Source organism: Schistocerca americana, chromosome 4, assembly GCF_021461395.2.
Source record: "Schistocerca americana isolate TAMUIC-IGC-003095 chromosome 4, iqSchAmer2.1, whole genome shotgun sequence".
Classification (NCBI taxonomy): domain Eukaryota; kingdom Metazoa; phylum Arthropoda; class Insecta; order Orthoptera; family Acrididae; genus Schistocerca; species Schistocerca americana.
Genome location: NC_060122.1, coordinates 779669432 through 779696831, shown reverse-complemented (window position 1 = coordinate 779696831; position 27400 = coordinate 779669432). Strand labels below are relative to the sequence as shown.

General features: G+C 41.9%; 1 long non-coding RNA gene across 1 annotated transcript in view; it reads left to right on the top strand.

The window, feature by feature from the left end:
- The window catches only part of LOC124613968, a 653661-nt gene extending 648378 nt beyond the window's left edge, over positions 1-5283 (top strand). The window contains exon 4 of the long non-coding RNA XR_006979667.1: positions 5175-5283. This is a non-coding gene — a long non-coding RNA (uncharacterized LOC124613968). The remainder of the gene's footprint in view (positions 1-5174) is intronic.
- Positions 5284-27400: the final 22117 nt, after the last annotated feature.

Here is a 27400-nt window from a genome sequence, read left to right as displayed (position 1 = left end):
CTGAGCACTATGGGACCTAACATCTGTGGTCACCAGTCCCCTAGAACTTAGAACTACTTAAACCTAACTAACCTAAGGACGTCACACACATCCATGCCCGAGGCAGGATTCGAACCTGCGACCGTAGCAGTTCAGCGGTTCCGGACTGAGCGCCTAGAACCGCTAGACCACCGCGGCCGGCAGGAAGTTAGCGGTTGAAACAAATAGTTCTTTTGTTATCTGAGTCAGGGAAAACAGTTCACGCGGTGCACATGTGTTACCGGCTTCACGTTCGACTGTATAGCAGTTCCCTTGTTCATATTAATGGAATCAAATAAACAGAGATTATACAACAATATATGCTTCACAAAGCCAAGGACTTCAAAAGGTCTAGTGATACGAACGAAAAACCCTTGACAGAAGAGACGCGAGGAACTGCACAATACTGCCGAAGATGATCTCAGGGTGTTATTTCCCACCCCCTCTCAGTAGCCAAATACTTACAACGTGAAATGCTGAGCAACAGCCGTCACTCTGTCACTCGTTTTCTTTGTATTTTGTTGGATGTAAGGTCTGCCAGTTATGCAAAACATCGTTTTTTCAAAGCTCCCAAACATGTTTCAGCAATTTCTGTGCCATCATCAGTGGGTTTCTGTTTTATTTAATCTGTAATGTGAACATTTTTACTAAATGATTACCAAATTACGGAAATATTTAGTTCTAACAACTATTTGTTTCTGTTAGTTAATATCTTTACATTCGGTTTGCATGGTTTTACAGGACACTTGCGGATTATTTCGTACTGGGAGCTTGGCATTTGCAACCATACGATGTTGATGAGAAATTTTGTTGGGAGTTTACGTTTAAAGCATAAAATGGTAGGTTAACTCCCAACAAAATTTCTCATCAACATCGTTTCGTTGCAGATCACAAGCTCCCAGTACGAAATAATATGCGAGTGGTCCTGCAAAACCATGCAAACCGAATGTAAAAGTATTAATTAACAGAAACAAATGGTTGTTTGAACCAAATATTTCCGTAATTTTGTAATCATTTAGCAAAAATTTTCACAATACAGATTAAATAAAACAGAAACCCACTGATGATGGCGCAGAGGTTGCTGAAACATGTTTTGGAGCTTTGAAAAAACGATGTTTTGCGTAACTGGCGGACCTTACTTCCAGTAATTTTAACTGCAAACACGAAAAATACAAAAGCTGCAAATCCAATTGATGAATAACTTCGAATTTTGCTTGTTTTGAACTTTAGGTTAGAGGCTGTCGGTGAACTACAGAAAGGGCATCAGTCTAAAAGGGTGCAGGGCAAAGCACAGGAAGTTAGACCTAGCAACAATCAGTATTGTAAATTGTCGTGGCTGTGTTGGGAAAGAAGCAGAGCCCCAAGCGCTAATAGAAAGCACGGAAGCTCGAATCTTTATAGGTACGGATAGCTCGCTACAGCCGAAAGATATTTCAACCGAAATTTTTTCAAAGGACCTAACCGTGTTCAGAAAGGGTAGATCAAATAAAGTTGGTGGTGTGGTGTTTATTGTTGTCAGATATAGTTTGCTTTGTGGTGAAGTTCAAGTAGATAGTTCCTGTGAGTTACTACATGCAGAGGCTATACTTGACAACTGGAATAAATTAATCATTGGTTCATTTTACCGACCCATGACTCAGACGATACAGTGGCTGAAAAGTTCAAAGAAATCTTGAAATTGTACTGAATGCTTTCTCAGAAGGAACAATTAGTTCAGGGGCCGAGTCTAAGTGTAAATGATTGGGAAAACATACTTGACCTCTTACCACCAACAATTCTGAGCAAATACGAAGCATCATGACGGTTACTGGAATTAGTGACCACGAGGCAGTTATAGCGAATCTGAATTCCGTAACATCTAATCCCACCCAAAATAAAATCAAAGTACATCCATTTAAATGAACAGATAAAAATTTGGTTGTCGCCTTCGTAAGAAGCAGTTTCCACTCCTTCCGACCTGATTATGTAACCGTAGACAACCTGTGGTTTGAATTCTGTTCAATCCTGCCTAGTCGCAGTCAGATTTAAGCAAATCTTATTAATCAGTTTTATTACGAAAAGTAAATCACAATACTTAACTTTGAGTGTCACGTAGATGTGTTGCAATCAAAGGGCGACATCCGAAATAAACAAGCTTCTTCAGTATAGACAATACTACATAGTACAAGCTTAATGATTAGTCTTGAAGCTACTCTTGATTGGGCCGCGACCAGTCGGTCGCGGCGCTCATTTTCTCTTCGCATAGAGGCCGCCGCTGTCGCGTTGTCTTCCTGGAGAGAGGACTGTCAGCGTGCAGTTGGCTGACGTCTTGTTCACAGCCTGCTCTGGTTACACAAAACATATCAGAATACTGTTGCCTAAGCAACTAAAAAGCATGCCAAATTTATAACAACGCAATTTTCATAGCATCACAGCACTATTCATTTTGCATAAAGAACAAAAAGCTTTATGCTTCTTAATTTTTACTGATCCCACGCAAAAATCAGTTTCTTCCCAATGGTGCAGATACAAGCATACACAGTGGACCTTCTTCTTTAGCGGCGTATTCGAGTGGCCGCCATTGTCACTTTCCCTATCATAGCTAAATAGGTATACTAACTACGATACAAACTGCACACTGAACTTCAAGGAAGCTTCAAGCTTACCAACGTCAAAAACCGATTGTTGACTTGGGAACGATAATCTTTGAATGATATGGAAAAGGAAAACGTAATCAAGTATATGAAATACGAGAAAACCCGCTCAATTTGCGAGACGTCTCAAAAATGCGAGAGACAGGAGGAAATATGGATCAAATACGTGAGGTCCCGGTAAAATACGGAGAGCTTTCAACTGTAGGTACAGCGGCCACCACAGTGCATTAGTGTTGTTCGTGTTTAGTGTTGTTACTTGGGTTGGTGGGGTATAGAAGGGGCTTGAACAGCTGGATGTGTGAAGGACACAGAGATGCAGCGTACTCGTGTAACAAAACGTCATCAGCTCCATATAGAGACTGAAAGGAGTTTCATTGTGCGTCTCCACGTGGCCAGCCGGTCAAATCGTGTAATATCCAGACTTGAGGAGCATTCGGATGTAACAGTGGCCTAGCACTGAACTGCATGGGAACGTGAAGTCAGACATACTCGTAGTCAAGGTTCCATTCGACCACGTCTGACCACCACAAGGGAGGATCGCTCTACTGCGCACCAAGCACACCGCAACCTCTTCACGTCTGCTCTTGCCGTCTTCTGTGGCACCTCGTACCATTGGTGGGAGACGAGCAGCAGCATGACTATAGAATTACCGTCCCTTGCTTGTGCTGCCGCCAAGTGGTGGCGTGGTGTCGTGATCGGGAAGTACGGACTGGTGAGGAATGGCGGCGCATTGCGTTCAGCCTTCCCTACCTTGGATGACCACTGTCGGCCACCTGCGAACAGGTTCCATTCTTCCAATGTTTTTTTTGGGAGGCAAGGTTGTCTAGTCGCCGGCCGGTGTGGCCGAGCGGTTCTAGGCCTTCAGTCTGGAACCGTGCGACCGCTACGGTCGCAGGTTCGAATCCTGCCTCGGACATGGATGTGTGTGAAGTCCTTGGATTAGTTAGGTTTAAGTAGTTTTAAGTTCTAGGGGCTGATGACCTGAGATGTTAAGTCCCATAGTGCTCAGAGCCATTTGAACCATTTTTTTGTGCCACTGCTGTCGTCATTGCGTGGGGAGTCATTGAGTATGACTTCAGATCATGGCCAGTAGTGATTGAGGGAACCGTAAAGGCATAACTGTACGTCACAGTCGCACATCGTGGTCCCATTTTTCAACAGGACGATACTGATCCACACATGGGACGTAACTCTATGAACTGCCTGCGTCATGGTGAGATACTCGCGTGGTCAGCAAGTTCCCCAGATCTGCCCCCAATAGAACATGTGTGAAAATCTCGGCTGTATACTGCTTCCCAGTGCCGGTATCCAGGATATCAGAAGAATTGTGGGCCAGCATGCCTCAGAAGAGCACACAACGGATACCCTTCCCAGATAAATCAGCGCGTGCATCCAGGCCAGAGGGGCTGCCACGTCGTGCTGATAATTAGACTCATACTGTCAAGTTCTTACATTTCACTCGATATGGTAATAACTGAAATAACATCCCATCCGCTGTCAACCCGTGAAGTTTCATTTCATTTGCTCCTCCCCATGTGGGTGTTTCATTTTTTTTCACGCTGTGTACGTATATGTTACAGTACAACTTAACGTTGTGCTACGCACTTCACAGTGATTTGTGGAGTATAGATGTAGATGTTTATTCTTACAATGATGTTTGAACTTTGTCATAGAGTTTAATTACCTGCTGTCGTCGGACGAATGTAGTGTGTGTGTATGTGTGTGTGTGTGTGTGTGTGTGTGTGTGTGTGTGTGTGTAATTTTGGTTGCGCACGCACACAAGCGCACAAGGGACAGAGTCCGCTTTGAATAGCAAAAACGGTGGTGGTGATGGTGGTTAGTGTTTAACGTCCCGTCGACAACGAGGTCATTAGAGACGGAGCGCAAGCTCGGGTTAGGGAAGGATGGGGAAGGAAATCGGTCGTGCCCTTTCAAAGGAACCATCTCGGCATTCGCCTGAAACGATTTAGGGAAATCACGGAAAACCTAAATCAGGATGGCCGGAGACGGGATTGAACTGTCGTCCTCCCGAATGCGAGTCCAGTGTGCTAACCACTGCGCCACCTCGCTGGGTGCAAAAGGTAATACAGAAGAGATCGTTCTTGTTATTTGTCTCCTTGCTTTGTACTCTTGTTGGTTTGGAATAATTGGTTGCTAATGATCTCGCTTTTGAAGAAATGCCAAGTAGTAACCAGTAAATACAAATCATAAAAAATAAAAAATAAATTAAAACCTCGTATATCAGTTACGCGATTTTTCTTTCGTAATGTGTCCATTAATCCTCAAGATAATGGAGACCTACCTTCGGTAATTTATCCTAGAAGTAAGTATATTTTGTTGTTTTTTACTGATGGGTTGTTTATCTGTGCTAGTACTGTGCCCAGTACATTGTGTTTTTCAGTTCACTGTGAACTGCGATAACAAAACCAACATTTTTCGTTATTAAGTGTATCATGCGCTCTCGCCTTTTTATGCACCAAGTGGATGATGACGAGCTACCCGGGTGTGTGTGTGTGTGCGCAGAGTTGTCCTGTCGGCATGGGCGACTCACGGGACCGCTTGGACTCGGATGACGAAGCAGGCAGCGGCGAGAGCGGCGCGGATGCCCGGGCCGCCGGTAGCGGGGGCGGGGGCGGCGGCGGCGGCGGCGGCGGCGGTACGGGGCCGGGCTCCACGCAAGCGCCAAGGTAAGTACAGAGCTAGGCGTCCATATTGTGGTAGAGCCATCCGAGAGAAACCGCAGGCCAGAATTCATTTTGTTACAGTTACTATACAAAGGCTAAAACAACTTTTGAACCGCGCGGAGTGGCCGGGCGGTTACAGGCGCCATGTCACGATTCGCGCAGCCCCTCGCGCCGGAGGTTCGGCTCCTCCCTCGGGCATGGGTGTGTGTGTGTGTGTGTGTGTGTGTTGTACTTAGCGTAAGCTAGTTTAAGTACTGTGTAAGTCTAGGGACCGATGACCTCAGTAGTTTGGTCCCTTAGAATTTCACACACATTTGAACATATTGACTAAGTTTTGAGATGGTACACAGCTACACAGACGTTTCCGTCTGCATAAAGCGTCTTCGGCCAGTGACATCTCGACCTTATTATATTGTTAAGTACAGTTTTCTAGCTTGTAGGGATGCGGTGTCATCTGCATTTATCTATATACTACCCAAGCCACTGCGCACCGCGTGGCGGAAGATACGTTCAACATACATTAGCGATTTCTTGCGCTATTCCATTAGCGAGTTTAATGAGAAAAATATGTCTGCACTATTTGAAGCAAACCATCCGGACACTCATCAGTGGACATTAATATGTGGTATGCGCGCCCTTCACCTGTAGCATGGCTTGAACTCCGCTGGCGACGCTTTCCAGTGATATGTCTGATTGTCTGTGGAGGAATGCGGCCCATTTTTACTCGAGAGCTGAAATCGGAGGAGGCAACGATGTTGGACGCTCTGGTTTAGAACGAAGTCGACGTTCTAACTCATCCCAGAGGTATTCGTTTTGGTTCAGGTCGGGGCTCTGTGTAGGCCAGTCCACTTCAGCAGTGTTATTGTACTCATATCATTGGCTTACGCATACTGCTTTATGACAGGGTGCACTGTCATGCTGGTACAATCAGTCGTCATCTCCGTACTGTTCCCTTGCAGTACACGGTATACAGTGCTGTAAAACGTGCACATATCCTTCCTCGCCGTAATCACCGTAAGACCACCTCCTCGGTAATTCACTGTTGGTAGATAACGTTCTCCAGGCATTCGCCAAATCAAGGTCTTCCATCTGATTGCCACGTGGTATATCGTGGTTCATCACTCCAGTTCACTTGTTTCCAGAATTCACTGTCCATTGGCGTCGCTCTTTATACCGCCTCAAGCGTCCGGAGAGATTCCCACCACCGATTTCGAGGCATTTTTTACAACCACCCTCCGAACGTAATACATTGCTTGTAGCAACCTATAAATTACCCATGAAAGATAAAATGTCTATATGACAGCTGAAGAAAAGACAGATCAATGATCAACGCCCTCTGTTGCGTCGGTCGCCAGGACGTTATGTAGGCGTGCACCGATCGTAAGAGCTTAATCATTAGAGGGCTTTACATACATCGTGATATCTCTCCCACAGAAAACGTTTAAACAACATATTAACGGTCAATAAATAAAATTATCCACTCTGGCCATACAATCTATGAATAGGTAGGACATAATAAGTTACAGGATTAGAGCGACGAATGTATGGAAGTGAGGCAAATGCTTACTGTTCTCAACATAAATCATATACGAGAGGCATTATCTGGTTATCGTAATGCGTTATCAAACAAAGCAAAGTAGGCGTTGGGCCCAACGCGCTACGATAACCAAATAATGCCTCTCGTGTATTTATACCTAGCCTTGCTATATGATTTATGTTGAAAACAGTAAGCATTTGCCATACATCCGTCGCTCTAATCCTGTAACTTATTATGTACTACCTATTCATGGATTGTATGGCCAGACTAGATAATTTTATTTATTGACCGTTAATATGTTGAACGTTTTCTGTGGGAGAGATATCACGATGTATGTAAAGCCCTCTAATGGTTAAGCTCTTACGATCAGTGCGCGCCTACATAACGTCCTGGCGACCGACGCAACAGAGGGCGCTGATCATTGATCTGTCTTTTTTTCAGCTGTCACATAGACATTTTATCTTTCATAGGTAACTAGCTGACCCGACAGACTTCGTCCTGTCAAAAAGATTTGTAATATGGCAGTTTTTTTGCCTACGTATTTAAAAAAATTCTCCTGAACAGAACCGTCACCCTGGTGATAGGGCGTTGTGAATAACAAATAATTAATTAAACATATATAAGGATTTAAAAGTAAGTAATCGCTTTATTGTTCATCATGTGAATCATAATTATTATTATTATCATTGTAGTGCTTTGTGGTATACGATGTTTTTTGTTTGATTACCTGGCGCATAGATAAACAAATCTGATGGTTTTCCAACACGGGAACAGGCAACATACAATTGACCATGTGAGAAACATGGGTTTTCTAGATTAATACCACAAACACTTAATGATTGCCCCTGGGACTTGTTTATAGTCATAGCAAAAGCAAGCCGCACTGGAAACTGTAGTCGTTTAAACTCAAATGGCACATCAGTCGGAATCATTGGGATGCGCGGTATGAGAACATCTTCTCCTTTATACTTTCCTTTGAGTATAGTTGCTTCTATCACATTGTTTAGTAATTTTTTTATCGCTAACCGCGTACCGTTGCAAAGACGCGGTTGGTTGATATTTCGCAACATTATAACCACCGATCCAACCTTTAATTGAAGATTGTGAGGTGGCAATCCTGGCAAATCCAGCGAGTTTAAAAATTCCGGTGGATAGTTGACTACATCATCTTGATTAGTAGCCGAATCAACTGATTTATATATCCTCAATTCGCCTGTAATTTGTTCTTGAATTTTGAAATTTAATTCATTTACATCTATGTTTTTTGCAGCCAGTATAGCTCGTTCGCTCAACCAATCATGGTTTCTGTAATTTTGAGAAACATCTGGAAACACCTTCTGAATAAGTTCATCTTTTGATCGAGTTAACTGACAAAAACTTTGAGGAAAGTTAATGCAGCCAGTCAACATGTCTATAGGAAATTTGCCATTACCAATGTCAATGAGTTGTTTAGAGAATATGTTTCCAGATTGGTCATTTCGCAACTCGACACGCATATTCTTGCTTAAATGAAGTACTTTGACATGTTTCCACAAATTGGAGGACTTTAGACATGCATTGAGTTCATCAGCTGGCGTTGATCGTGGAATCACTGGCAATGTTTGACGAAAATCTCCTGCTAATAAAATCATTGCACCACCAAATCGGTTATTATTGCTCCGTAGATCTTTTAAGGTTCTGTCTAAAGCCTCCAAAGATTTTTTATGTGCCATCGTGCATTCATCCCAAACAATCAATTTACATTGCTGCAAAACCTTTGCCATTGCAGAGTTCTTCGAAACGTTGCAGGTTGGAGTTTCATTGCTTTGCATATTTAATGGCAATTTTAGTGCTGAATGGGCTGTTCGACCACCTTCAAACAAAGTTGCTGCGATTCCCGACGAAGCGAGTGCAAGTGCAATTTTATTTTGTGAGCGAATTGTTGCTAATATTAATGAAATCAAAAAGTTTTTCCTGTACCACCAGGTGCATCTAAGAAGTAAATCCCTCCAGTTTCATCATTTGTTACTTTCATAAGAGTTTCAAATACATACTTCTGTTGTTCAGTTAACAGTGGAAGATTTGTTTGAATTAATTCTTTCAAAGTGTTGAGATCATACAGTTTTTCTCGATGCAACTCTTGGTTAAAAGCGTCATGCATTGGACGATTGGGCGCGGTCAGGCCTAATTGAATTAATAGTTTGTTTGACATTATCAAGCACATGTCCTCAATTGAAATCAATGCTTCATTGTAAATTTCTTCACTGATTTGTATATTTGGATTTCCCATTCTATTCCGTATTTGATACAAAATATCATCACACATATAATCTTTGTACTTGATCCACAAATCAATTGGGTTTGATGGGAAGCATGTAGATATGATTATAGAAAACAATGTTCGTATTTGATGAGCGTGTAATGATATTACAGCATCATTGAGAGTTTGCTCCCAATGAGCGTCATTTTCAAGCAATTGCAAACGTTGACAGGCTTCTCTGTAGGATCCACACAATTCACCATGAACAGTTCGTAACTGTTGGAATGATGTTGGGCCACGTACATTGACTAATAGCAGTCGTAAATAAAAACATTCATCATTGCTTGGATGTACTGAATAAATCCGGCCAATCGCATCGGTGGAATATACATCTGTATATCCTGGAACTGGTTTTCCTTGTTTCCGTCGTATAAATCTCCTTGAGGATTGATTCCAGGTATAATATTTTGGCATTTCAGAATATAGCAATGTTTGTGCGAAATGATCGTTTTGGCATGTCTCAAAAAAACTGGTTAATGTAGTAGATGGTGGCTGAGCAGCTCTTTGTACTGCGTTCTGTGCTGTAAAATACACTCTTTGTCCATTTTCTAAATGCACAGCTAAGTGAACAACAGAAGGGTGTCTCTCATGAATAGGAAAAGAAAATATTCGCCAAACTGCTTCATTACTACTGACATAGCGGCCCATTTGGTATTGGGTAACTTCATCATTGGAATTCTCTGCACCAATTCCAATCACAGCCATATCACTCCCTTTGGTTACATATTTGCAAATGTATTTAATAGATTTCACTGAATGGCAAGATTCAACGTTGATGTGTGCTTTGAATGTCTTTGATAAAATGGGTGAATATGGAACAATCCAACGATTATCTATTTCAATATCTTGTTGATTTAATTTGACAATTGTTGATTTTCCATTGTCTGCTGTCGATCTGCGACGATACAATGGATAACCGTCATTACCAGTAATTGTTTCCGATATTAATGTCTGTGGATATCGTTTTGAACATTTACCATCCATCATACACGGTGAATTTTGATTAAGAGTTCCACAGGGACCATGTATCATGTTTATGATAACTACCTCATGCAATCCAGGATGTACTTGTACATTAGGGATTTCAGCTGATATCACTGCATCAACTTCATTTGGCCTTATCTTTTCAACCAACCAAATCAAAATGTGTGCATGTGGCAATCCTCGTTTCTGCCACTCCACAGAATACATCCAGCAGCGTGTTTCACCAAACACATTATGTTTTACGATGAAATCCATTAAAGATTTCAACTTTTGTCTAAAGACTCTGGCTGTAATATCATGACGATCAATGGGTGATTGCCCAGGGAATAACTCCTGCTTGATTTCTATCCATTGCGGATTGCATGTAAATGTGATGAACAAATCTGCTGTACCATAATGACGAACATACGACATGGCATCTTGAGCATATTCGTGCATATGCCGAGGGCTTCCGATGTATGTTGCTGGAAGAATAGTCATCCAACCGACATTCTGTGCATTTCCATCAGTATTAATCGCATCTCGAAGGTGAATATACTCTTCAGATCGGAGTTTGGTTTGATTCAGACTGATGAATGTTAATCTCTCCGTTTCAATTTTTACATACATGTCAACAACATATTTGTGATATAATCGCCGACATTTCAATATGTGATTTTCTTCATTTTCCCGAATCATTAGGCGGTATGAATAATAGTTCATTGAACTGACTTTTTTGTTGGTTTCAGAACCTGTAAATAGATTTTCTTCTAATAACATTCAAATATAAAATTAAAATACATAATATAATGACTGAGATATTATCGCCATAGCTAAATTAATATTTTAGTTACCTGTAATGGGATTTATCATTTTTATTGAGAAATTGTAGCCATCTTCACCTTGCCAAAATATAATGGGATATTGCAGTGCATCATATGAGCGGTGTGTTTCCTTTATACGTTGTAATTGATCATTCCGACGATGTAAAACAATATCACGGGATTCCAAGTTTTCTCCAACTACAACGATAGCAACTTCATCAATAGTTGGTGCATTAAAACGTCTTGTATGTTGACCTGCAGGTGTTTTATCAGCTCTGATTACAATTTTGTGATTATCGGATGGCATCAGATCCAGGGCAGTTTTAAACAATATAATCAATTGATTGTGTTGATGAAATAAAGTTTGTAATTGTTCTACAATAGACCTCTTTACTAAATTGTTATGTGCACAACGCAGATCAATTTCTTGTGGTGAATTGCCCATAAAATAAATTTGCAGGAATTTGTTGTCGCTATCTGACACTGGTAACAGTGAACCTGCTCTGTGATATATTTGCCCTTGTATCTGTAAATAAAATAAAATATTATGGTGTGGTATAAATTAATGGATTGTCAGTGATCAAACTTAAATAATATTTGATCTTGAAAAGTATATATTTAGTTTGAACTAATATCTATCAAATATAAAATATAATAAAAGTGTCACTGAAACTGAATCACCATATAATATGATGACTAAGTGATATATAAGTGATTAAGAAATTGAAGATTAGTGACACATCTTAACTTTTGTGACAGAAAATTTTGTTCGCTAAAATAATTATGAGTAACTGCTATAATACATACCTTGAAAGTTGGCATAAAATTTTCCCGAACTACATTTGTTGCCCCAAATGAAGTCATTTGAAAGCAATTGTTATATTGTTGGATATGTGTCAAAAAGTGTATAGAATCTGTTCCTATTCCTGAAACCAATGAGTACAATGGTTCTGGTGGTGGGTCCAATGGTATCAATTTCACTTTACCATTTGCGCAACACACTTCGTTTTTGTATTTTAATGCCTTACAATGTGAGCAAACCGAGTTCATAGAACCAATAACAACACATTGGTAGTTACTGTAGTCAATTGACACATCGTAACTGAAAGCAGCTCGATTCAAACTTGCGCGATTATTAGTTGAATGTCGCGCTCGCGCTTCACGCGTTTGTGATATCCGAATTCTTTCACGTTCATTTCCGTCGTCACGTTCTTGTGCCGTACGATTAGATCGGTAATTAGCTTGGTTTGTAGCATTTCTGGTTCTTCTACCTACATTGCTTCGTCTTATAGGAGGCATATCAAATATAAATTAGTTTTTCACTAATCACGAACTAAACAAACACTAACTAAGTAAACACTCTGCACAAAACACGAATTTGTTTCGTGTATCAGTTGACAAAAGCAAACTCAGTAGATTAGGTCACAGACAACTTTTTTTTTTTTAAATTTTATATGACTTGAAGTCAAATCCTTTTAAGCCGTACGAATTGTAACGCGATTTTTGTTTGACTGATGTAATGACGTGGAAACTGATGCATTTTATCTCGCGTGCCGAAACTAATACAAAAGAAACGCGAGTTTCGGAACGCGACATTAAACTTCTCCAACTATGTATTCTGTGCTCCAACGCACACACGCACATTGTTTTGATAGATATGATCTTTGACGTTAGGAACACACCTACATTGCTTAGACAACAGTGAGTGCTTGTAATTTAATATGAACTTTATACCATAGCAATAAAGCTCAAATTGACTACGTTTTAGTTACAAATCATTTGTATAGGAAAAAGAAAAGGGCTATTTTTAGGGTTTTTCCAGCAATAATTCTAATTTTTCTCGCCGTAAAAACCATCCTTGAACTTCAACGAACATTTTAAAAAAAGATTTGGCCAAATTGGTCGAGGCGTTGTTGAGTTATGCGCTTACCAACACATTTTGCGATTCATTTTTATATTATAGATTTATAGGTACTACAGGCAATGCATTACGTATAGTAATTTTTGACCGTAAATTCATCATAAAAGTGTCAGACTTATTATCTTTATATACTTCCTTTTAATAATTTTGAGTGGGTAACTGTATTCGTCTTTTACTGTATCACAATTGGTTTCGATAATAGTTATCAATATTTAAAATTCTGCTACATGTATTTTACCTAATATGTTTGTATCAGATTATGTTTCTTACGTAAATGATGACTACATCTGAGCCCACAATGTAAGTAGGTTGTACAGGTTTTTTATTGGTAACGCCACGTAGCGCTCCAAAATCACTGGCTGTGCTGTGTGCAGTCTGAGGCTGGTCGGCATTGTTGCAGTAGTCGCTATTGTAGCGTTAGGCAGTTGGCTGTTAACAGCGCGTAGCGTTGCGCAGTCGGAGGTGAGCCGCCAGCAGTGGTGGATGTGGGAAGAGAGATGGCGGAATTTTGAGAGCGGAGATCTGGTCGTGTGTCCATCAGAAAGAGGAAATTTGTAATATTGGATATCATGGACTGGTATATATATTATGACTTTTGAACACTACTAAGGTAAATACATAGTTTCTTCTCTATCAAAATCTTTCAATTGCTAACTATGCCTATCAGTAGTTAGTGCCTTCAGCAGTTAGAACCTATTATTTAGCTGGCAGTATTGGCGCTCGCTGTATTGCAGTAGTTCGAGTAATGAAGATTTTTGTGAGGTAAGTTATTCATGAAAGGTATAGGTTAATGTTAGTCAGGGCCATTCTTTTGTAGGGATTACTGAAAGTCAGATTGCGTTGCGCTAAAAAAATATTGCGTGTCAGTTTTAGCACAGTCATGTATAATTTTTCTATGGGGACGTTTCAACAGTAGCGACATCTATGTAGGATGTAGGCAAACATAGTTCTGGTAGCTACTGTACTTCAGCAGCCTGTTGCAAAAACGACTGTTGACGATGTGGCCTATTCTACACCTTATTTTAGATCTAAGTGACGATGCAGTAATGAGTATATTTATATGTTTTGACGATGCTATTACGGCCTTTTCATTTTAGGACATGGTGTAGCAAAGGTACGTTTTACCTTATTTTATCTGTACATTTCCCTAGTTGTATGAGAGTATATTGTGATACGTAATGCTGTATTGTGTTGAAAGACACACTGCTCAAAGACTGAAATAAAAAACATTTGACAGTATTAGATCACTGTTCATAAACGCAACTATGTCGCAGCTGGTGAATTTACATTATCTACGTGAAAATTCTGCAAGCGACCTGACGGTCTCTGACGCATACCTTTCACCATGTAAGTCCCCATTTTCCTCGCCTTTTCTTCTTTACTGGTGCTCTGTTATACGGTCTTGCGTGTTGGGGGAATTTGCTGTGAACGTGACAATAACGCGCTATCAGCAAATGGCTTTTATATCGTCAAAGGACATCCTCTTTCCTGACATCTGTCATACAGCTGCCATTCACATTCCTCTCTTGTCAGTTTGCTGACGGTATACTAACCTCATCTGTGAGCCAGGGAATCGTCACAAAAAGCTTTATGTAGAAGCATTCTAATGCGAGGAGGTTGCAACTAAAAGTGAACATTGCGCTCCATTTGTAGTCGAAGTTCTGTTCTTCCCATTATCTGAATGAAAATGTCATTGAACTGCTTTCCGAACAGCGATGGTGCGCTTTAAAAATATTTTTACCCGTCATGAGTCGAAAGGTGCGATGAACTTGCTTAGAATCCCCTGCTGTGTTACTTCTGCATTATCGACACGCTACCTGCGGTTGTGATTTCAATGGCAATCGTGTAGTACGTCTTTACATTATCCACTGTATTTATTATGCAGGATAATGAGCTGTCTCGCGGATGCTGTCAGGCCACTAGTGCACAAATGAATTAAAACTAATTCGGGCTCTAGTAGTTTGTAGTATTCGTGTACCAATTGTTCTCTACTTCTGCCTTCATAAATACATGTAGAGATGATACATTACGACAACATTCACATGTGTCCTAAATAGATAACACATCTCCATATTACAATTTTCTGACCAAGAAGCATAATGTGGACGCACGCATTAGAAATGTGCCATGAAATGCAGTTATCCTTCATTAATAAGGAAAATGATCATTCAGGGCCCCCTTGATTAAGATGAATCGTATGAAATAAGGAAGTCAAAGATTGGTAACAGCGTCACGGTGACGTCTGAGCCAACGACTTTGTAAATGTTAAATGCAATACATCCGTTCTCAGAGATCGTACATTCTGGGATGAGGCATTTTTTTGTCGTGCTAGAGCTACCTGGTACAGTCAGTCGAGATGTGCAAACCATCCTTGCAACCGTCTCTCGTCCTTATTTCAATGAAAAAAACAGAAGAAGAAAACATCCTTGTGAGTTCAATGAGAAAATAAAAATACCACAGTTAACATAGTACAGCACAAATAAGCGAAATAAATAACAGGAAGGTAACGGCGCATTTCGGTACTTGAGGCAGGTTAACGGCTTTTATTGTGTTTATTATTTTGTATGTCTTCCCAGGAGAGAAGAACATAATAGCAAAAGGTTTTATTTTCCGATCTAGTTTTCATTACATCCGAATATCGGAATGTATCTACCTGTTTCCTTACGAAACCCAACACGAAAAAACTACGTGCAGTCAGTCGCTTTGCTGGATCTGGACTGCGTGATTACAGCGTTTACATCGCCAGAAATTAAACTACTGTTTGAGTTTCAATCAAATAAACAGTTAAAGCGAAGTCACGTTGCGAAAAACGTGAAGCTAGTGTGGGTAAAATTTCATTGCGCCTAATATCTCCAAGCTGAACAGAAGGTTCAAATGGCTCTGAGCACTATGGGACATAACATCTGAGGCCAACAGTCCCCTAGGCTTAAAACTAAATAAACCTAACTTACCTAAGGACATCACACACATCCATACCCGAGGCAGGATTCGAACCTGCGACCGTAGCAGCAGCAGCGCGGCTTCGGACTGAAGCGCCTAGAACCGCTCGGCCACCGCGGCCGGCTGGCTAATATGGAACTCTGAATGCTCTACTGATATTTATTAATTTCACTAGCCGTGAAGATGATCTTGTAAGCCACCATCTGATTAGCAACTATTTGAATATGAGAAATATCCTTAATCTGGTTTTTAACCTACCTAAAATCCATCTTTATTATGTAGTTGTACCGTTAAAACGCTGAAGAAAAAAGTTTCATGTTCCATAGGGTATGTGCCCGATTAATTCTAGCGATGTGGAACTAGTCATGTAAATATGGCTACTGGCTGACCATTCACAACCTTTTTTTTCAGACGTGAATTAATAATTTCTGCCCGTACCCTTTACATATTCCATTAATAGAAATTCTTCTACGGATTAGAAGTTATTGTCACGGAGATACTGAGTGTTACAAAGGTTAACTTTCCTTCATCGCGTAAGTAATAAAAATTTTGGTGGCAGTTTTGTGCACCCCATTTCGCGCTTAAGTCAGAAATCAGCGTAGAATAATGAATGCATTTTTGCTTATGGTATTTTCATTATGCAGACCACTGTTCGTTTATAACTGTAGTGGCTTATTTGCAACAAGGGGGACACTTACACCCTGTATCAGTAGTCAAAATGGCTAACGCCTGAAAACGGATATCTGCAAGACGGGTCGTGGACTGGCACCACATACTGTGTGCTTGCAGCACATTCCTAGATTTGAAATGATTGCAAGTGCAAATGTGACTGAATTGAGTTGTTTTAATTATGCAAGAATGCCTTTCAATATGTACACCTTGTTTGATGTTTCCACCCTGGTTATTATTTCCTTACCATATGCTTACGTCCATCGTTAGTGTGATACCTGGATATGGGGAAACGAATATGTTGTATAGCGTTTGGAATTGAGAATGCAACCATTTGCAGAAAACCATTCAATAGCGCCTTTAAGAAAATTATTTACCTTTTCCTCTGTTGCTGAATGTGTGTTTGGACTGATCGCAGTGCTAGTGTCGCCTCAAAAGAAGTAATTCTGCCTGTCGTGTATTAGTTAGAGGGTCTTTTATACTCAATGTTCCAAGATAACAGCGTCAAACTTCAGGGACGGGTTCCTTGCACGAAAACAAGAAAAAACCGTCGAGTAAACAAGGGCAAAAGCACGTACCTTAAGAGATCTGAGCACTTCTTCATCGTCGATACAGTGAAACACCTCTCTTCTACTACAAATACTTTTCATATTTTGGGAGGGCGTTAGTGTGGCCCAAAACTAGAAAAAAAATCTCTAGCAAACATGGGCTCTAAAATACACACTTTAAAAGCTATTAGCACTTGTTCAGTAGGAGAGATGGGTTTCACACCAGCGAAGATGAACAAGAGCTCATAGCTCTGGAAGTACGCATTTTGGACCCCATGTTTACTGGACTTTTTTTCTTGTTTTGGCCAATACTTCCTCCTCCCAAAATATGAAAAGCAAAGACCTTGCAGTAGAAGAGATCTGTTGTATAGTACGGAATGTGATCACGTGGTCTGGCCTCTTAAGGTATGCATTTTAGAGCTCATGATTACTAGACATTTTTTACTTATTTCTGCGTAAGAACCTGTCCTAAAATTTTTCAGTTCTTTTTTGTGAGGGGGAGGGACGTGGGGAGGCCTTGTATATGAGAAACTATAGCAGACCTAAGATTGAGCCTCGCGCAACCCCGTGATTTCTCCCAGTCAGAGAAATGTTTGGTGCAGTACAGTAGAAGCAGAGCTCCCCCGCCAATAGCGCGGCCCTCCAGAATCAGAAGTCTGTTTTGAATTTGCTGCGACCCGACACAGGTACTGCCAACTAGTCGGGTTGCGCTGCGCTGTTGGCAGGTGTGCGCGCAATTAGCGGCCCTCGGGCATGCAGCGGAGCTGCGCAGCTAGCGTGCACGGCCGCGTGAGGAGCGCCCCTTCATTTTCTGCTCGCTACGTTAATTGAGGTCTGCACACGACCGACAGTATTGCCCTTGTCGTGGTCGCAGGCAAGCCTCTTACCGTTCGCAAAATAACACCCACAGTTGAAGTACCGGGAGCCATCTTGTAGCACGTTTGGTACCGGTGTTAATTCCCCTCTTTGCTCTTCCATTTACAGATGGTGCAGGATAACAGTGACTGTCGGTAAGCCTCCGTTTGAGCGCCATTTGTCATCTTTTTTACTTTCGTGTTTATCGAGGTGAGTGTGAGAAGAACTAATATGTTGCCTTATGCTCCTGGCAACGCATACTCTCAGAACACTGACAGTAAACTTGCCTGCGACACACAGAACCTCTCTCACAGCAACTGCCGCTGGAATTTGATGAGCCATTCTTGACGCTTTCGCACTTACTTAATGAGCTCGCGTGGAAACGCGCCGCTGTTCTTTAGACCTATTTACTACTCCATTGCCGGCCGCGGTGGTCTAGCGGTTCTAGGCGCTCAGTCCGGAACCGCGCGACTGCTACGGCCGCAGGTTCGAATCCTGCCTCGGGCATGGATGTGTGTGATGTGTGACTGAGATTACTCAGTCACTACCCGGTCGTCAGAGCATCATTTGCAGGGCAGCGTATACAGAAATCAGGTGAGAATGACACTTGGGAATCACATTGTCACATCATTGTGTCCTATTAGTCGTCAGTCATTCCTGATTCTGTATTGTCTACTACATACTTCACCGCTGTAAGAAATGTCACGTCTGCTACCAGCTATAAACAAGGTTGTCGAATTCAGGCAGCAGATATGAGGTTCTTCTGCGATGAGGAAACGAAGCGTTAACAACAAATTGGTTACGTATAGATTAGGAAATAGCATCTGCGAAAAGAGAATCAAATGGAGTGAACACATTTAACAGAATGAACGGTCAAAGACCGCCTTGCAAAATCGGAAGATATAAACCTGAAGGGAGAATAACTTAGGGCTGACTGAGAGAAATATCGACATGGCAAGAGCCAGATGCCTGATAGTTGATAAAAAAAGGAGTAGTAGAAGAAGAAGAAGAAGAAGAAGAGGAAAAGACTCTCCAGTGATGAAGCTGACTATCACATTTAAAAGAAGTAGGACATTAACAGATTCAATTTACATTCTACATAGGCTCCTTTCCAGACATTGTCAAAATTGGAAAGTTCGTACTCAGTACTGAGGATTTATTCAGTTTTACGCGACAACAACTCGTGAGAATACTCTGGTGGGAGAATTCGTTGCGTCAGAGCGAGTAAAATGGCACAGTGGTGATACGCTGGACTCCTACTCTCGAGGGCGGCGATTCGAATGCCTGCCCGGCCACCCACGTTTAGGTTTCCCGTGATTTGTATAAATCCATGAAGGATATTGTCTGAGTGGTTCCTCTGAAAGATCATGACCGATTCTCCTCTTCATCCTCCCCCATGCGAAGCTTGTACTCCGTCCCTAATGGCCTTGTCATCAACGGAGCGTTAAACACACATCTCCCGTATCTTCGTTTGTGATACCCAGACTTTTTTCTTTTTATATGACAGTAAGTATCAATTTCCAAAACTTGTTATTCTAGTCAGTCCGGCTGTCTAACGTGTCATGTATCAAATGAAATTCGAAGTTAATCTACGTAAATATTTGTCGTCTCCTGTCCGAAAATAAGTCAATCTGTAACGCCATGAGAGCTGGACTTGAATCAGATGCTCTTCTTGGTCATGGTGAGCGTGCAGTATTACAAGCACGTTTCACATCCGTGTTATCACGTGATTTCATGAGTCTGCTACCAACAGATAAAGTTGAGTGTTGCGATATCGAAACGTAGTATGTGTCATATGATAACTACGTTTTATTCGAGCTCTGTAGTAAGTGGATTCACGTTATCACTTCTGCAGAATAACAAATGCGTATTATTCGTTTGTCGTGATCTGCTTTCTACAACATGGAATTCGCGAGCTGATATATAAATTTAATCGTGTCCTGGTGCAAAATAGTAAGAATAGAGAGGGAAGTGAAAACTGCATCTCACTGTCGAACAAAAACGAAGACACCATCATATGACGACCAGCGGAAGAATGCATCAGTCGGAGCACGAAAAAGGGGAATATGTTCATGTTTAAAAGACTGGTAGAAATGCGGGAAACCAGCTGCCCAGTCCTCATTCTGCACTCCTTTAGGATGCGAACATATTCACGCTCTTTTAGCAGAGGACATTCTAAATCCTTTCACGCAGTCTCTCTTTGTAGTCAAACCCTCGTATTCAGCATCTCAAGTCATGGGATACCTCCTAATATCGTGTCGGACCTCCATTTTCCCAGCGTAGTGCAGCAACTCAACGTGGCATGGACTCAACTGCTCACCGGAAGCCCCATGCAGAAACATTGAGCAGTGTTGCCTCTGTAGCCGTCCGTAATTGTGAAAGTGTTGCCAGCGCAGGATTTTGTACACAAACTGACGTCTCGATTATGTCTCGCAATTGTTCCATGGGTTTCATGTCGGACAATCTAGGTGGCAAAACCATTCGCTCGAACTGTCCAGAATGGTCTTCAGACCTATCGCGAATAATTGTGACATGATGCTCTGTCATTCATATAAATTCCATCGTTGTGTGGAAACATTAAGTTCGTGAATGGCTGCAGATGGTCTCCAAGTAGCCAAACATAACCACTTTCAGTGAACGATCGGTTCAGTTGGAACAGAGGACCCCGCCCGTTCTATGTAAACACAGCCCACCCCGTTATGGAGCCACCACCAACTTGCACAGTGCATCGTTGACAACTTGGGTCCAATGCTTCGTTGGGTCTGTGCAACACTCGAACCTTATTATCAGCTCTTACCTGCTGAAATCGTGACTCGTATGATCAGGCCTCGGTTTTCCAGTCGTCTAGGGTCCAACAGATAAGGCCACGAGCCCAGGAGAGGCGCTTTTATTGCCACTTTCACTGACCATCAGTACCTCCTCTTTCTATTTGGCTCCAACTGCGACGGTTTTCATCTGTCTTTCTTTCTGTTTCATTGCCACTTTCTCTCTCCTATCGTTACTGCCTCTACTGTCTTTACCTCCCATTGGCACTGCTCCTCTCTCTTCCATCGTCGCTGTCTCTCCGCTGTCCTTTTTCAGCATCAAAATGTTCGAATATGTTCGCGTGCCATAATATTTAATGAGGAAAGCGAAATGAGGATTGAAGCAGCTAGTTCCCTACGTTCTTGTCAGGGTCTTTTAAAGAGGCTCATGCTCACTTTTTATCCTCCGACAGGAGCATTTTTTCGCAGGCTCCCTTCTTTTCCCTGTTACTGCAGTGAGTGATGTTTATATAAAGCGAATTCTGTAAATGGCTCTGAGCACTATGGGACTCAACTGCTGAGGTCATTAGTCCCCTAGAACTTAGAACTAGTTAAACCTAACTAACCTAAGGACATCACAAACATCCATGCCCGAGGCAGGATTCGAACCTGCGACCGTAGCGGTCTTGCGGTTCCAGACTGCAGCGCCCTTAACCGCACGGCCACTTCGGCCGGCAGCGAATTCTGTAGGTTAGTAAAGTTTTGACAGCTTATTTTTTTAGGCACATGTAGACATCGAATTCTGTAGGTTAGTAAAGTTTCGACAGCTTATTTTTTTAGGAACATGTAGACAACAGATAATTACTCATAATATAAAGTTAACACATTATCGTTTGCTTTTCATTTTTTTCTGGATACTTCAGTCGCCGATAGCACTACATGGAAAATGCCCGGCTTACGAATTGTATTTTAAAACAATAAAAAATGTTATTAGACATTTTTTACATAATTTGCAGTCTTTCCAGTTTTAGATAACGTTTCATTATCATCTTAAGTTATTTTCAGTCATGTTGACACCCTTTTTGGCCCATTTTTTTCACTGCGTTACCAATTTGCTCAGATCTGTATAGACGTGAAGTGTCCGTTATACAGAGACAGCTTGTCATAATGTTTTATTGGTGAAAACACGCTGACTAGAAACATAGTTTGGTGGCCTCATAAACCTTGTAATGGCCTTGTAACCCTTCCCATGTGTCCATTACGCCAGTTAAAACTGTATTTACGCCTTGCACCGGATATTACGTACATATTTTACGTTTATAATTATGGTAACGTATTCGAAAAAAAGTTTCAGTGCTCTCGAAATCATCGTCTCAGGAACGTATTGTAAAAATTTCCACAGTTTGCTATGAATAGAAATGTTAGAAGTGGCCATCCCCACAACTGGTACTTTCCGTATCCAAAAAATCTTGCGTTTTCTCAGGAAGCGCTCATGAACGAACTACGCTTTTGTAAGCCGCCTAAGGTCCACCCTAAACCACACATAATGCAAAAGAGTCAACCTATTTCCTCAATTTGCCTGTCCTTGAGAAAATGCGTAATGTCAAAAATTTGACCCTGTTCTGTTACAGCATACCCATTGTTCCGATAGGTATACAAATCGTCGCTAGGACACTTGACCTCTTATACCTGTAAACAATAGGACTATACGAATGATTTCCTGTAGCTCATCGTACAATATTACGGTCTCTCCATCGTATAATCATAAAATAATTATACCTGTAACTTGTGGAAAGGTGGACTTTGCTCTGGAGTATAGTCCAAGATGTTTGTAGTCAACTTTTCTGATTACAGTAAGAAATGGGATCCAAACTGGCAACCTTAAATTGACAGAACGCAAGTCCTTCCTTTTTTGGGGTGTACTATTTTTACATCCACATTTATACTCCAAAATCCACTGTACACTGTATGGTGGAAAGTACTGCATACTACTGTTAACTATTTTCTGTCCAACTGACCGAGCGAGGTGGCGCAGTGGTTAGCACACTGGATTCGCATTCGGGAGGACAACGATTCAAACCCGCGTCCGGCCATCCGGACTTAGGTTTCCTTGATTTCCCTAAATCGCTGTAGGCAAATGCCGGGATGGTTCCTTTGAAAGGGCACGGCCGATTTCGTTCCCCACCCTTGACACCATCCGAGCTACTGCTCCGTCTTTTATGACTTCGATGTCGACGGGACGTTAAACCCACTCTTCGTTCCTTCCTTGGTCCTACTGAATTCGCGCATTGTCCGAGGGAAACATATAATCATCTGTATGTCTCTAAGAAGCGCCATAATCATTTTTTATCTTACTGTAATGATCTCTATACGAAGTACACGATGGTGGGAGCAGAATGGGAGGGCAGTCTTTCTCAGATACAGGCTCTCTAAATTTATCTAACTGGCTTAAACGAGAACTACGTCGCCTTTCTTCCAGATATTGCCATTTAAGTTCCCTGAGAATTAATGTTACACTTTCACATGGCTTATAGCACCCTGTTACGTTCTTAGCAATGTGTCTGTCAGTTTGTTCTATTATATGTCTACAGTCATGCCAAACGCAAGATTAGTACTATATAATTGGTCGCACTAGCGTTCTTATTCCGTTTCCCTTACAAGTGAACAGTATTTTTCCAAAATTCTTCCAAATTCCAGCTTTTCCATTCGCTTTCACTGCGTATTCGCCCAATTTCATTTCATTTAGCCGCGCGGGATAGCCGTACAGTCTCGGGTGCCTTGTCACGGTTCGCGCGGCTCTCCCCGTCGGAGGTTCGAGTCCTCCCTCGGGCATGGATGTATCTGTTGTCCTTGTGTGTAAGCCTAGGGACCGATGACCTCAGCAGTTTGGTCCCATAGAACCTTACCGCAAATTCAAAATCATTTCATTTCCTAGTGTTAGCCATTAATAGTGAAATGGTGTGACATGTTCGAGATGTTCGCTACTAATCTTGCAGTTGGATGCTATTAGGTTCTTTCTCTTTGTTATGGACACAATCTTGCACTTATTCAGATTTAATGAGATATACCACTCAATACACCAAGTCATAATCACGTACAAGTCTTTCTGCTTTTCACTGCCATCATCAGGCCTGGATCTAGGGTTGCTGCAACCGGGGTATCTGGGTGTATCTACCCCAGGCGGCAATTTCCGGGGGCGCCAAATTCATATTGAAGAAAAAAACCTTGTTTCACAAAGCGCCTAGCATCCAGCGCTTGTTGGTCTGTCGATTGTCATATGATTTTGAAACACAACGCTGTTGGTTTTTGAACGTTTTTAATGCATTCTAAATTGATTATTGAACGAATCATAAGTTGATTTTTGAATGGGTGCACAGCGTACGTGATGTCTTTGCCAGGGGAGGAGTCCCCGTCGCATCTAGAAATAAAAAAATCTTTCCCCCAGACAAAAGGGAACGGGACTATACGAGCTGAGCCGAATAAACCTGAACAGGTGAATGGCAATCACTGTTTGTTTATGTGGTTGATTCGGTGTGCGAATGATAAGCGTTATTATAATTACTAGCAAAATCCATAGATTCAAACTACCAGAGTAGAAATATACGATTAACAGGAATCACAGGTAAAAAAGATTACATATTATCTTCTCTGTGAAAAAAAAATGAAATATTGACAGAAAATTTTTGCCAGATCGCTACACTACTAAGGGCCAGTTGTACAGTCCCCAGTTAGCAGCCGCGTAAGTTCTATTGTCGGAATAGCGCGGAAAACGTGTTGTATAAACACGTAATAACGCCTAACCGGAGAATAAACGCGGGTTAACTAAACCGGTGATACTGGCGGGGTTAGTGGAGTTACCTGGAGAATAAATTTTGACAATGGCAGGAATAGTTACAGAACTAGTGCTGACAAGATTGTTCGTTAGAACGAGGAAGGAGAAGAAACGGGGCATCACACAAATTATATGGAAGAATATGACGATTACAAATTTATATAAAAATTTTGTACTACTACTGCTTTCCGATCTAATGTTCGAAAAAATGGAGCATATGAACGAAATGTGAAACTGTTTACTAACATAAAACTTTTAGCTTGTAGTAGGGCAAATAGGTATTTATAATGGTACTTTGTGAAATATATTCTCTCGTGTTATTTATGTAAATGAGATGGTTAAAAGTGACCATTTGTGCCGTGTCAGTCTCGCTTATTTCGCGTGTGTTACAACTGCCGCAATATTGGAAAGGTCTATTTCGTTTTATCTAGCAGACGGTGAAAAAATAGACTATCAAATCGAGAAACCACACTAGTCTTGAGTACCATTCATATTAACAAAATTTTCAGTTGTAGACAACGACATTTTGATTTTTCATGTGGCGAAACGTTTGACGAACTTTGATAAAGTAATATATTCTTTCGCAGAAACGAAAGCACGCCGTTTATAGTTGTAGCAAGATGAGAGAGGAAAAAAATGCTAGGACCTAAATATTAAGGAAATGTGTATTGCCTTATTCGTCTGTTGTCTTTACTGGTTTTGTTTTCTATATTTAATTTTATGTCACACGAAAGAGAAAGTTATTAGCTAATAGCCAAAGAAGAGTGCAAATTTTCCGAAGAGTTCTTATTCTCCCGATCACAAATAATCCCACCCAGTATTTTTTTTTTTAAAGTAGGGATAGGATGTCAAACCGGCGGACTGGGAGCAGGAGAGGCAACACTGGGCATTTTGATTTCCACTGACCTGGATATAGGTTTGATGGCTTCCATTACAAAATATACACTTTTGAATTCCACAGAGAGAAATACAGCGACGTGCGATAGAAGAATGCCGTGTGGACAGGCGTGCACTGTACTGTGGCACACTTGAGGCCAAAGCACAAGTCTCACATATGTTTGATGTATAAAACTCTTCAGAAAGATGTGCGCTATAAAATGAATATATTTTTGAGGAAACCATTTTTTTAAATTTTAAAGCCCTACCTCAAGCAATCGAGGGGAGGAGGGGTGGCACTATCAAGTTTTTCCCTGGTTTGGAAATATCGTAGATCCGGGGCTGGCGATCGTGTTAAGACTTAACTTTCCTGCAGACAATAGCATCTTCAGCGAACAAACTTACAGTGCTGCTGCTCCTGTTTGATAAATTGGTTGTGTACACTAACAATATTAGAGGTCATTTTACGTATAGTTGCTAAACACCTCACATTACTTTGTTTCTGTTGACGATTCGCCGTGCAGTGTAACATATTGGGCTGTATTAGTCAAAAATTGTTAGTCAGTCACGTACCTGTGAAGAATCGGGCCGTGCACGATAGTGTACGGTAGCAGTATGTGAGAAAAAACATCACGCGCTGTTGATGGAATTATCGTTTCATTAGCACCATCTGACGATAGCGGAACGGTTGTTCGCCGAGATATCGTGGACTTTCGAGGACTGTATCCGGCAGTACACCCGAGACATTTGGAAGCAGCATCAACGGTGGGAAAGCCTCAGATCGCATATTTGTAAGTTCCTTCCAGCAGCTACTGTTGCCTTAAGATGGGCCACGCCATATTCTCGCCGATACTTAGTAAAAGAATCGTGTGAACTTCTCGCTTTGCCGTTGTTCCTAGAACTGCCATGGAGTCGGCTGCTAGTGCTATTTTATTCGATGGGAATTTGAATTACGCCGTTTTGCTGCTTATTGAAAATGAGAGTGCAGTTTAGAGGATGCCGCAGCATGGACTACGTTTTTCTTGGCTATTTCAGTATTCTAATCAGGGGAATGAAACTTTCGCTATGCAGAGAATTTTCCGTTGGATACGAAACCGAATCGCCGACTGCCATTTTATGCTAAAGCTAATAAGTACGCCACTTAAACAGGCCTCAGGCCAGGAGTACACTGGGACGCCACCTGTGAAGGGCAGGGCCGCGCAGCGCAGCGAAGGTTTTTGTGACTCAACGGGTGTAAATATGACAGCGCAAATTGAGGCGCAAGGCAGGGTAGAGCACCGCTGTACACCTTCGGCGCGCAGTGTGTGCGACAGTTGACTCCGCGAGCGCCACGCACCTGTCGGGCGGGCGGCGTACAGACCATGTGCTCTCGCGTGGTCGGTGCAATACTCCGCTGCGTTTCCCTGCCCTGCTTTCGTCGGCTGCGTCTCAATGTAGCCATGCCCTCCCTGACCTATTCAACGCAGACCTCTCCTTTTCCTTCCAAACTCTGCAGAGACTCATTTCGGTTCAGTGAGACCGGTTTGGTGGGCTTCCCGACTGTGGGCTTTGCGAACCGTGACGTCAACGTGGTGTTTCCGACTACAAATATTTTAACAAACTGTCAATTGGTTTCTGTTTCGGATTCTTCGGCTGATGTTTGTTTGATGATTTTTCTAGCGTTTCGGCAGCACGAGTGGCTGTCATTGCCAAAGCTTCACCCCCCCATTGCTGGTGGAGGACTGGAGTCTAGCTTGTGGCCGCAGATTAAATGTATCTGGTGCTCCAACATCCGAGGGCCTTTCCGTGGTCATTACCGCTGCGTTTCCCCCCTTGCTACCTGTAACGGTTGTTCGCTGCTGCACGGGAATGCGGAGCCGTTCACCTTGAGGCTGTCCTCTCTCTTTCTGAGGTTACTGCCATATCTGTGAATTTCTGTAGTCTCCCCGAGTAAGCAGATGTGGTAGCTGTACGCTGTGGTCCGTTTCACGTAGCGCGTGCTCCGGCACGGCCGATTTCTCCACCCAACCTAAACTGCAATGCCCCTTATCATCGTCCAGTCACTCCGACATACACTT